Source organism: Mesoplodon mirus, assembly GCF_964341445.2.
Source record: "Mesoplodon mirus genome assembly, chromosome: 17".
Taxonomy (NCBI): domain Eukaryota; kingdom Metazoa; phylum Chordata; class Mammalia; order Artiodactyla; family Ziphiidae; genus Mesoplodon; species Mesoplodon mirus.
Window position 1 is genome coordinate 44,623,902 of NC_138993.1, and position 12,900 is coordinate 44,636,801.

The window sequence follows — 12,900 nt, forward strand, 5'->3', positions numbered from 1 at the left end:
CAAAAACATGACCTATATATATGCTGTCTACAAGAGACCCACTTCAGAACTAGGGACACATAAAGGCTGAAAGTGAGGGGATGGAAAGATATATTACATGTAAATGGAAATGAAAACTGGAGTAGCAATTCTCATATCAGACAAAAGAGACTTTAAAATAAAGGTTATTATAAGAGACAAAGAAGGGGACTTGCCTGATAGCGCAGTGGTTAAGAATCTGCCTGCCAGACTTCCCTGGTGGTGCAGTGGTTGAGAGTCCACCTGCCGATGCAGGGGACACAGGTTTGTGCCCTGGTCTGGGAAGATCCCACATGCTGTGGAGCGGCTGGGCCTGTGAGCTATGGCCACTGAGCCTGCACTTCTGGAGCCTGTGCTCCACAACAAGAGAGGCCACAAAAGTGAGAGGCCCTCATACTGTAAAAAGAAAAAAAAAAAAAAAGAATCTGCCTGCCTGTGCAGGGGACATGGGTTCAATCCCTGTTCTGGGAAGATCCCACATGCAATGGAGAAACTAAGCCCATGTGCCACAATGACTGAACCTGCACTCTAGAGCCCGTGAGCCACAACTTCTGAGTCTGCGTGCTGCAACTACTGAAACTCGTGCACCTAGAGTCCATGCTCAGCAACAAGAGAAGCCACTGCAATGAGAAGCCAATGCACCACAACGAAGAGTAGCCCCCACTGGCCACAACTAGTGAAAGCCCGTGTGTAGCAATGAAGATCCAATGCAGCCAAAAAAAAATAATAATAATAAATTAAAAAAAGAGAGAGAGACAAAAAAGGGCACTACATAATGATCAAGGGATCAATCCAAGGAGATATAACAATTGTAAATATATATGCACCCAGCATAGGAGCACCTCAATACATAAAGCAAACACCAACACCCATAAAAGTGGAAATCAACAGTAACACAATAATAGTAAGGCACTTTAACACCCTACTTTCACCAAAGGACAGATCATCCAAAATGAAAATAAATTTGGAAACACAAGCTTTAATTGATACATTAAACAATATGGACTTAACTGATATTTATAGGACATTCTATCCAAAAACAACAGAATACACTTTCTTCTCAAGTGCTCATGGAACATTCTCCAGAATAGATCATATCTTGGGTCACAAATCTAGCCTTGGTAAATTTAAGAAAATTGAAATCATATCAAGTATCTTTTCCGACAACAACGCTATGAGACTAGATATCAATTACAGGAAAAGATATGAAAAAGTTACAAACACATGGAGGCTAAACAATACACTATTTAATAATCAAGAGATCACTGAAGAAATCAAAGGGGAAATTAATAAATACCTAGAAAGAAATGACAATGGAAACATGACAACCTAAAACCTATGTGATGCAGCAAAAGCAGTTCTAAGAGGGAAGTTTATAGCAATACAATCCTACTTTAAGAAACAAAAAACATCTCTAATAAACAACCTAAACTTACACCTAAAGCAATTAGAGAAAGAAGAAAAAAAAAAAAAACAAGTTAGCAGAAGGAAAGAAATCATAATGATCAGATCAGAAATAAATGAAAAAGAAATGAAGGAAACAATAGCAAAGACCAATTAAATTAAATTAAAAGATCGATTAAATTAAATTAAATTAAAAGATCAATTAATTTAAATCAATTTAAATTAATTTAAATTAAATTAAAACCAAAATTAAAAACTGGTTCTTTGTGAAGATAAACAAAATTAATAAACCATTATCCAGACTCATCAAAAAATAAAAAGGGGGGGGAAGACTCAAATCAACAGAATTAGAAATGAAAAAGTGAAGTAACAACTGGAACTGCAGAAATAAAAAGATCATGAGAGATTATTACAAGCAGCTATATGCCAATAAAATGGACAACCAGGAAGAAATGAGCAAATTATTTGAAAATAACAACCGTCTGAGACTTAACCAGGAAGAAATAGAACATATGAACAGACTAATAACAATCATTGAAATTGAAACTGTGATTAAAAATCTTCCAACAAAAGCCCAGGGCCAGATGGCTTCACAGGCAAATTCTACCAAACATTAAGAGAAGAGCTAACACCTATCATTCTCAAACTCCTCAAAATACAGCAGAGGGAGGAACACTGCCAAACTCATTCTCTGAGGTCACCATCACCCAGATACCAAAACCAGACAAAGATGTCACAACAAAGAAAACTACAGGCCAATATCACTTATTAATATAGATGCAAAAATGCTCAACAAAATACTGGCAAACAGAATCCAAGAGCACATTAAAAAGATTATATACCATGACCAACCTGGGTTTATCCCAGGAATGCAAGGTTTCCTCAATATATGCAAATCATTCAATGTGATACACCATATTAACAAATTGATTTATTAAAAAACATATGATAATCTCAATAGATGAAGAAAAAGCTTTTGACAAAATTCAACTCCCATTTATGATAAAAACTCTCTAGAAAGTAGGCATAGAAGGAACCTACCTCAACATAATAAAGGCCATATATGACATACTCACAGCCAACATTGTTCTCAATGTTGAAAAACAGAAATCATTACCTCTAAGATCAGGAACAAGATAAGGTTGCCCACTCTAACCACTATTATTCAACATAGTTCTGGAAGTTTTAACTACAGCAATCAGAGAAGAAAAAGAAATAAAAGTAATACAAATCAGAAAGAAGAAGTAAAGCCATCACTGTTTACAGATGACATTATACTATACATAGAGAATCCTAAAGATGCTACCAGAAAACTGCTAGAGCTAATCAATGAATTTGGTAAAGTAGCAGGATACAAAATTAATGCACACAAATCTCTAGCATTCCTATACACTAATTATAAAAAATCTGAAGGAGAAATTAAGGAAACACTCCCATTTACCATTGCAACCTAAAGAATAAAATACCTAGGAATAAACCTACCTAAGGAGACAAAAGACCTGTATGCAGAAAACTATAAGACCCTGATGACAGAAATTAAAGATGATACTAAGAGATGGAGAGATATACTATGTTCTTGGATTGGAAGAATCAACATTGTGAAAATGACTCTACTACCCAAAGCAATCTACAGATTCAGTTCAATCCCTATCAAACTACCAAAGACATTTTCCACAGAACGAGAGTGAAAAGTTTCACAATTTGTATGGAAACACCAAAGACCATATATAGCCAAAGAAATGTTGAGAAAGAAAAACGGAACTGGAGGAATCAGGCTCCCTGACTTCAGACTACACTACAAAGCTACAGTAATCAAGACAGTAGGATACTGGCACAAAACAGAAATATAGATCAATGGAACAGGGTAGAGCACCCAGAGATAAACCCATGGCACATATGGTCACCTTATCTTTGATAAAGGAGGCCAGAATATACAGTGGAGAAAAGACAGCCTCTTCAATAAGTGGTGCTGGGAGAACTGGACAGGTACATGTAAAAGTATGAAATTAGAGTACTCCCTAACCCCATACACAAAAATATGCTCAAAATGGATTAAAGACCTAAATGTAAGGCCAGACACTATCATACTCTTAGAGGAAAACATAGGCAGAACACTCTATGACATAAATCACAGCAAGATCCTTTTTGACCTACCTCCTAGAGAAATGGATATACAAATAAAAATAAACAAATGGGACCTAATGAAACTTAAAAGCTTTTGCACAACAAATGAAACCAGAAACAAGACAAAAAGGCAACCCTCAGAATGGGAGAAAATATTTGCAAATGAAGCAACTTACAAAAGATTTATCTCCAAAATTTACAAGCAGCCCATGCAGCTAAATATCAAAAAAACAAACAACTCAATCCAAAAATGGGCAGAAGAAATAAACAGACATTTCTCTAAAGAAGATATACAGTTTGTCAACAAACACTTGAAAGAATGTTCAACATCAGTAATCATTAGAGAAATGCAAATCAAAACTACAATGAGGTGTCACTTCACAATGGTCAGAATGGCCATCATCAAAAAATCTACAAACAATAAATTCTGGAGAGGGTGTGGAGAAAAGAGAACCCTCTTGCACTATTGGTGGGAATGTAAATTGATACAGTTACTATGGAGAACAGTATGGAGGTTCCTTAAAAACTAAAAATAGAACTACCATATGAGCTAGCAATCCCACTACTGGACATATACCCTGATAAAACCATAATTCAAAAAGAGTCTTGTACCACAGTGTTCATTGCAGCTCTATTTACAATAGCCAGGACATGGAAGCAACCTAAGTGTCCATCGACAGATGAATGGATAAAGAATATGTGGCATATATATATATATATACAATGGACTATTTCTCAGCCATAAAAAGAAATGAAATTGAGTTATTTGTAGTGAGGTAGATGGATGTAGAGTCTGTCGTACAGAGTGAAGTAAGTCAGAAAGAGAAAAACAAATACCATATGATAACATATATATATATATATATATATATATATATATATATATATATATATATATATATATATATATGGAATCTAAAAAAAAATGGTTCTGCTGAACCTAGGGGCAGGACAAGAATAAAGATGCAGACATAGAGAATCGACTTGAGGAAACAGGAAGGGTGAAGTGTAAGCTGGGATGAAGTAATAGAGTAGTATTGACATATACACACTACCATATGTAAAATAGATTGCTAGTGGAAAGCAGCTGCATAGCACAGGGAAGATCATCTCGGTGCTTTGTGACCACCTAGAGGGGTAGATTAGGGAGGGTGGGAGGGAGATGCAGAGAGAGGGGATATGGGCATATATGTATACGTATAGCTGATTCACTTTGTTATACAGCAGAAATTAACACAACGTTGTAAACAATTATACTACAATAAAGATGTTAAGTTAAAAAATACTATTGATGGAAAAGACAGAAGATAGTAGTTCATTATAATAATAGTCTATTTACATACTAATGCATATATATATACCACTATATTTTAATCTAAGCACAGAATTAGCCCACATATTATCAGTGGTTATTTCTTTGTAGTAGAATTTTGCCTGATTTTTGCTGTCTACTCTTGGCATCACGACTCTGTGTCCCAGGACTATTGATAAACCATTTTTTGCTTCAGTTTTCTCATCTCTCAAGTTAGCATAATAATAAAACCTACCTCATAGGATTGTTTTGAAAATTCAATAACAGAATCAATTTCAAAACATGGTGCTGTAGCAAAGATTAAGACATGCAATCTAGCACTTAATTTACCCTCAATCAATATCAACTCTTACTGTTATTATTATTTTGCAAGAACACTAGACTTTTACACTGGGCATATATCATTTTCTAATAGCTTGAAAAAGCTATTTTATAAAAATAAAGTGAAATTGATTGAAAAATCTGAATAAAAATAGAGACTCAGCTTAAATATAATTTATTTCATGGAGCCTTTTCTGATGTCTTGGGTTATTCACCTACCGCTGAACAATGAATCTCTTCTGTCTGAGGTGGTATATGTCAAACTGATCCTAATAATAATAAAGCATCCTTTACAAACCAGGCACTCTGCTAAGCATTAAATGCATTATCTTATTTAATTTTCAAAGTAACTCTAGAAGGTGGGAGATATTATTGTTATTTTATAGTTGAGGGATCAGTTATATGTATATACATAACTTCTATGATTTTGACCCAGATCCTTTTTACTTCTGAGACCAACCTTCCAAGTTTTAGCACCACCTGAAAACATACCAGTCACACAGTGGGTTTTAAATACATGTTTAATGAATAAATAAACTAACTGTATATATTTCACCATAATATTTTGATTTTATTCCCCGAAATTCCCCATTGCCTATTTTTTTGGCTTCCTCTTTCTGATGAATTTAACTACCATTAATTTATTAAAAGTGTCCAGAATGACATTTACATGGCATATTTTCCAGAGATTTAAAGGAAGAAGATTCCACAAAGAACAAATAAGAATAAAAGAATGAACTTTTCAAATTTCACCCTCCACATAACAAAACACATAGAACACATTTACTACTTAGAGAGGTCAGTCTACTTGGAGAATATACTTGGTGAGCTAAAGACAGGGATTTATAGGTTAGGCTCACCTTTAGGTCTGGAGTCTGGAAAAAACTATGACTGAGTGCTGCACATTCCTCAGCCACATAACACCTATATTCCTTTGAACAATCTTTCAAATCCGCTCTTACTCAGTATTCTTTACCTGCCCAAATATTTCTATTTTTTCCTCCTTTTGTTTTTCACACTTTTTATTTCCAAACACAACCTTTCTAGGTCCATGGAAAATCTTTTCTCAGCATAAAGAACAAAAGTGAAGTCATTAGCTTTGTCTCTGAGTAAATTTCATTATTTTATGAATTGTTCCCAAGTCCTCTTATTCAGGCTTTAGTTCTGGATTATATAATACCACAGCAGATGTGGCAGGTTAATATTTAGATGAAATCAACCAGAGCTCATTTTTCTCAAAATTTCTTATTTTTTCACCTACTATTCAAGAAGCTAATAGGCTCTATATTAATTATCTTAGGGAAGATATACAACATGATGATTTGATATATGTATATGCTATGAAAGTAAATCTTACGGATTGATGCCAGTAAATAGCATGCTATATTCTTCCATGTTACATATGTTTTCATATTTTAAGATCACAAAGTGAGATAAACCTTACAGCCAATGGCACCTTCCAATCGTTTTTGTCTAAGGCAGCAGTTGTGAAGTAGCAATCGATGATTGCAAAAATTCTCTGAAGTGCTAGCATCAAGAGTTACAAAATAAATGTCAGTGGTGTTGAGCAAAATCTTAAAAGACAATAGCAGAGCCTAACTCTAAGGAGAAAAATAGTATATAGATAAAAGAATGGAAGTGGTGAATTAGAAATTTGTTTAGAAATATTCCTAAAGCAGGAATCAAAAGTTCTTTTGTTCTACACAAGTACAAATGAGCTTAAGAACTTGAAATCGATGACCACTAGTTATTTATGGATTCCTTAAACTATTGCAACACCAATGTTCCTGATGGTAGTCTTAAGTGGAAAAAAACCTGATGTCAATAACTCTGAGTACCAACATACTTCAGAAGCATTTCACAATAAATGGGAAAAGATTTTGGAAATACTTTACCCAATTTATCATGCTTGTATTCTCCTGTTTCTTGTTTGGATTCAAATGATGTAAGATACAGTTTACATTTAAGTAAGTATAGCAGAGCTTATTTGATAAGTATAAAATAAAATTATAAATAATCTAAAAGCATTGTATTTATTTTCCTTTCTTAGTGGCATATCAGAAATGGAGCTCCCTAGACTTTGTTGTCTTAGATTTGATGAAATATAAAATATGTGTCTCTATATAAGGTAGAGCTAGATCTATATAAGCATGTCTTTGTGTACATTCATGCTAACTATTAATCTATATATAAATGGTATGCTTTTTATAAAGTATGCTTGACAGTCTTCTTTAAATTATTTGGGAACTTTAGACATGTTTTTAAAATTCCCCCTTTTTATTATATTACAAACACTATAGTCAATAAAAAAATGAAAGTAATACTACACAAGAAATATTTTAACCTTTATGTAGACCAGCAGATAGAGAGAACTCAGCATGTTTCATAGGTTTATCCAGAGCCTGTTTTGCTGAATCATTTAATGATTCATTAAGAAATGATCAATAAGAAATCTGTATCAATAAGAATCAATATCAATAAGAAATATTGATACAAAAAGGAATCCAGTTCAAAATGTATTGAGCATTCATTATACTTGGCAGTGTGCTAAGAGTTAAGAATATGCAGATGAATATATAACATATAGTACCTGAATTTTTTTTTTTTTTTTTTTTTTTTTTTTTTTTTTTGCGGTATGCAGGCCTCTCATCACTGTGGCCTCTCCCACCGCGGAGCACAGGCTCTGGATGCGCAGGCTCAGCGGCCATGGCTTACGGGCCCAGCCACTCCACAGCACATGGGATCCTCCCAGATCGGGGCACGAACCCACCTCCCCTGCATCGGCAGGCAGACTTCCAACCACTGTGCCACCAGGGAAGCCCTAGTACCTGATTTTAATAAAGCTCACAAACTGAAAATAGAAATGATGTACATCTCTCATATTTCAGCATGATAGAATGATATTCCAACCTGTTGTGAATAAGGTGCTATTCAATATCAGATACAGAACTGTAAAATTTGCCTCTGGAGGAGAAGACGGTTAGTGAGAACTCAGAATGGAATGTTGCAATGAAGTTGGTCTTGAATAATGAGTTGGTTTTCACTAGGTAGGGAAATGGAAAGGTCATTCCCTTAAAGAACAGGAATAAAGGCAAGCATGTGTGTTGAAGGAACAATTCATGAAACTGGCGCTCAGGATACAAATCAAGGATTTTGTACATGAGGCTGGAAAAGTACTCACATTTTTAAAGGACCTGAATTAGGACCATTATACATTTTCCTCCATGCCCCTACTGAAATTTTTTGTTAAACAGGCATTTTTGGGGGGATAAATTACATGTTTAAAATTTATTTATTTTGTATCTAAACTGCAATTTATTTTTTACTTCTAGTCATCAGGCACCTTATGTTAAAATCATAAAAAGACATCATTTTACATTCACCAAATTGCCGAATATTAGACAGTCCACAATACCTAATATTGGTGAGTTTGTGAAGGACAGAAATATGTAAGTACTGGTCTTGCTTAGGTAAATATCCACTTTGGGATTTTTTTGAAGTCACCTAGTGAAATTTAAGGTACATATGCTTTTTGTGTGTGGGAGAAGGACACTTTTTAAATTGTTCATGTTTAACCGAACTCTGAGGGTGAATATGAGGCGAGCCAGGCCAGAGTTGGGAAGTCAAGTTAGAAATTTGTTGCAGCAGTTCAAGTGAGAGAACCTCAGGCCAGATATCAGAGAGCTGCAGTAACTTTGTGGAAGGCAGTATGTCAGGTACTAGAATCAACAGAAATTTACAAGACTGGAAGAAAATGGTGGCAGATTGTTTACACAAGATGAAAATAAGTCTCCCATCATAACTTTTAAAAGACATAATTATACATCTACAAAGTTTTACATCTATATTAATATGTAAAAACAGATTCAGGCAACAGAAGGTGATGAATAGATAATTCCCAGTAAAAAAATCCATTTATTTCATAGTTCTTTAAGGAATTCAAGAATTGTTTTTCTAATATGGATCACCTGGATGATTGTCAGTAATCTGTACTTCATTTTCTGTGTCTATAGCACATGTTGGTGTGCTTTCAATTTACTTTATAAAATAAGTTTACAGCAATAAATGTAATTATATTGTGCCATTGTGTTGTGGAAAGATTATGCAAGAAAATAGTTAAACCAAATTTTAATTATAAATGTATATAAACAAATATAAAAAACTTCTGATCAACATAGGTAGCAATTGAATTTTTATGGAATTTTTGATTTTTCAGGAAATCACATCAATATATTTTCAGGTAAGGCAGTTGTTACTGGACTACTGTTTTTTTTTTTTTTTGAGGTATACAGGCTTCTCACTGTTGTGGCCTCTCCTGCTGCGGAGCACAGGCTCCGGATGCGCAGGCTCAGCGGCCATGGCTCACGGACCCAGCCGCTCTGTGGCATGTGGGATCTTCCCGGACTGGGGCATGACCCCATGTCCCCTGCATAGGCAGGCAGACTCTCAACCACTGGGCCACCAGGGAAGCCCCTACTAGACTACTTTTTAATGGATAAGGAAAATAATTCCCCTAGAGGCTAAATCAATAAGCAATGGCCTCAGACAGCCAGTGAGTGATAGATCCTAGAAATAGTATTCAGTTTTAAAAGCCACTATATTTTTTCCACGAACTCACATATACAGTAATATTAACACTACTTACCTTCCTTTCGGGCCAGAATCAACTTTCATAAGGCTCTGAAAACATATATGAAAGGATAACTTTACTTATGTGGGTCACTATTTTATGCTACTCAGGAATGCATATATTTTATTTTCTATAAGAGTAAAAAAAGGTCATACATTAGTCCTTGGTCAATAAACTGTGTCATGTTGATATATATTTACATATAGCATTTACTATTCTATTTCATGTTTAGAACATAATTTTATTTTAATATGTTTTAATGAAACTTATTGCAAGATACCTTTCTATGAACAAAGGCTAATTAAAGGTGTATGTAATGTGATATTCAGTTTCTAGTGTATTGTTTTCTGAGTGCCTTAGGGCTTCTAATTTCATTTCCTAAGATGTATTTTTTTCATCATATATGGATATTTTATTTGATGCAGGAAAGTGCATATTTATTACAGCTACTGTTTTCCCATTGGTGATCTTGGTCTGGTATTATGAAGCATTTGATTGTTTTTGCCCCTCTGAGTAAATAAGGGAAGCACTCCATCTCTCAAGAAAACTCATAAATCTGACTCCTTTTAAAGTGAGCTCATCCTATAAATCTCTTCTAGTCCATTGCAATCTTCTGTACTGTTCTTTTTAGGTTGAAAACTGTACATCCTCAGCATAAGTGAAAAAAATTGTAATGTATACTTACAAAGAAAGTGTGCTTTTGAGAGATTTCATTCCAATTTATAAAATTTATATTCATCTCATATAGTTCAATAAAATAAATGCCAAGGTAAGTGCTGTTCTACCATTACAAGCACACTTGGAGATTTCTCAATAAAGTCAAAGTGACTAAAGGGAGATCTTTGTCATCTGTGGTTTTGCTAGATGGAAAATGCTTTAAACTGTTTTCTACCATCCTCATATTTAGGTTATGTAACAGTTAAATAGATTGTAAACGATACAAGTTATGGCAATCCCTATCAAGAAAAGCTTTCCATGAACTAAATCTACACCTGAGGTTAGCTGTGACTCAGATGGACCAGTGATCCCAGGAAAATGACCCCAACTCAACTCCTGCAGACACTTTCAACATTACTGTGCTGAAGAGATCACCTATTTTTTTTCTATGGGCTTATGAATCTGGATTTTCAATTATAACAGCAATATGTAAGAAATTATTGGGTCAGGAGGACCCTGACAGCTACAGTCATTGACTAAGGCCCAATTGACTATAAGAAAGCATGAATAGTCACTTCTGGGGATTCAAAGGCATATGCAGTCACATGTAAAATATACCCCCTTTTTACCATTAGTGTTTTAAAAGACATTTGCACCCTACCCAAGAGATAGGAGAAATTGTCACAGATGTCTAACAGAAGTTAATGCCAACATCTATTTGAAAACAGTAAAGGAAGAATTCCTAGAAAAAATAACTTACTCTCAGGTAAGGCGCTGCGGTTTTATTTCCTGCCTTTAAATCTGAAATGGAAATCTTCACAGAGACTTGTTTATTCTTTCACTGCAACTTAAGAGATAGAAATTGTAATGTTATTTATAAAGTTAACCTGAAAATACAAAATATTGCTCAAATCTTACATTAGTGTACAATATTACTGTATTATTGACTGAATGAATGAATGAGTGGGGGTGTGTATGTAAAGTAATTTATCAGAATATTTGGATCTACACTGTTTGAGGTCCTCTCTAACACTTCCTACATATTTTACTGAAATTATGTTTATAAATCTATTCCAAGTAAATGATGTCTCTTAAATATAGAAATATGTATTTCTTTTGTAGCCCTAGCACTGGACATTGTTCATTGTGAATGTCAGACACTTCAGAAATGTTAATCAGAACTAATAAATTATATCTAATTATATTCTGTTTTGAAATATTATACATTCAATAAAATGTCTATCTTGTATTCCTTTTGCATGTAAAGTTGTGGGAAAGTAAACAGTTGTGTGATTATCAAATATTAAACTGTTTGTAATAAGAATATAAGTTTTAGAGGGATATTGGAAAATTAGTTTGATATTTTCAAGGCAGAATCCACTTCAATGACACTTTTAATTTCTTATAAAAAAGATTGAGATGAATTCCAAACAGATGTGAGGGCAATGCTTCCATGTGGCCTCTGATTTTTTGTAAGACACCTCCAGGAGCAATACATTTTATCAAATATATGTACTCTAGATACAAAATTTCTGTACTACAATTTTTGCCAGGTAATCTGGCAAATAATCTTTTAACAGATTTGTAGCGGTTTTTTTTAAGCATATAAAGAGTTGTTTGTTCTTCCTTTTATTGAAAAGCACAAAGATTTAAGTGAAATCAATTAGGAATACCAAGGATATTTGAAGAATATGGTTACTGTGCAATGGTACAATTACCCAGCAACAAGTAATTGCCAAATGCACTTTGAGTTCTTATCCTTAGGATACTCAAGAGATCTGATTTTCACTGTCCAGTTTAGCAAGTATAAAAAATATATTGCTGTTATCATATAATCTCACCATCAGGATCCATTGGGAGAAAACATTTCCTTCCTCAGGAAAATCCAATTCTGTATTTCTTAACTTGATTATTCCCTTTTGAAAAATTATTATTACTTAAATAATAACTATTATTCGTGATGAAATATAATATATTTTACAATTATTTTTACTTTTGTGCATCAGAACTAAAAGGTCTTAACCTATGATTTGCAAAGATGGTGAGATATGTTCCTCTGACCAAACTGCAATGCAGCAAAGTTGCATATCCATGCCAACTGAAACACATTTTCGACAAAATATGGAGGAGTGGGTAAGATTTGGCAATATAAAACTTGATAATTAGAGAAGCACTAAGGACTCTGTTTTATATTTATTAATTTAAAAAGTAAAGCTGTAACAAATGGATCTTATCTCAATGGTTATTGGGTGTGATTTCCTTGGGAAGTTTTAAAGTTATATTCTTAAAGTATTTTAGGAAGGGAAAGCCAGTAAAATAATGGTTCATTGCCTTTAAAAGTATGTATATACTTTATAATGTATTGTTTTTCCCTTCCTCATCACCACTAGTAACCTATGGAAGCAAAACTGTAACAAACTATTAGTTTTTCTGT